The 746-nt window shown below is 35.0% G+C and overlaps 1 pseudogene; it reads left to right on the top strand.

Annotated features, from left to right (window-relative positions):
- The window catches only part of LOC107724827 (integrin alpha-6-like), a 16878-nt pseudogene that overhangs the window by 8063 nt on the left and 8069 nt on the right, over positions 1 to 746 (top strand).

Genomic DNA, 746 nt, shown 5'->3' with positions numbered 1-746 from the left:
TGCAGTCCGTAACTTTTTTGTGTTCAAAATGTACAAAATTTATATAATAAGCGAGTACACCATGAATCCATTTTCCAAACCGTGTTTTTGGCTTGTCATGAATCACTACGGTACACCTATAATAAGTGTTTATATTCGGACTATTTTAGACTGGTTCGGGTAGGTACAGCTGCGGAGTAGCCCAGTACATGCGTGATTCGTCATAGATATAAACAGAGAGAAGTAGCTCCGGCTACAATGTTCTTCCGCAAGACGCACGCAGTTCTGTTTAATAACCGCTAGAGTGCCAAAAGTTACCGACTGCAGCTTTAATTTTTTTTTTTGTAGGATCTGAACATTTCATAATACTGAATTATTTATATTGTAATATAATGAATTAAATGTATAAAATTTCTTTTTTTAAGGACTAAACCAGTGGTAAACATAGAAAATACCTTAACATTAACACCGAATACCATTGATTTCAAGGCTCAGGACTGCAAGAGATATTCATGGTGAGATAACAGCAAAATCTATCATCTATCTATCTATCTATCTAGATTGTTTTGTTTTTAATTTTTTATGCATTTTGAAAACTCTTTTAGCCTTATTACAGCTCAGTCCTGCTTCACTTACACTGTCCAGACACCTACATACAATCACAAACTGAGTGAGTCCATTCCTTGTTCTCCATACCGCATACCCTCTACCGCACGCATTATGATAGACCTATAGAAAAAAATATTTGACTCTTTTTCTTTTCTAAG

This window comes from Sinocyclocheilus rhinocerous, unplaced genomic scaffold (assembly GCF_001515625.1).
Source record: "Sinocyclocheilus rhinocerous isolate Xijiao unplaced genomic scaffold, SAMN03320098_v1.1 scaffold1687, whole genome shotgun sequence".
In the NCBI taxonomy this organism is placed as follows: domain Eukaryota; kingdom Metazoa; phylum Chordata; class Actinopteri; order Cypriniformes; family Cyprinidae; genus Sinocyclocheilus; species Sinocyclocheilus rhinocerous.
The sequence above is the reverse complement of the archived record's forward strand: the minus strand, read 5'-3'. Positions and strand labels throughout refer to the sequence as shown.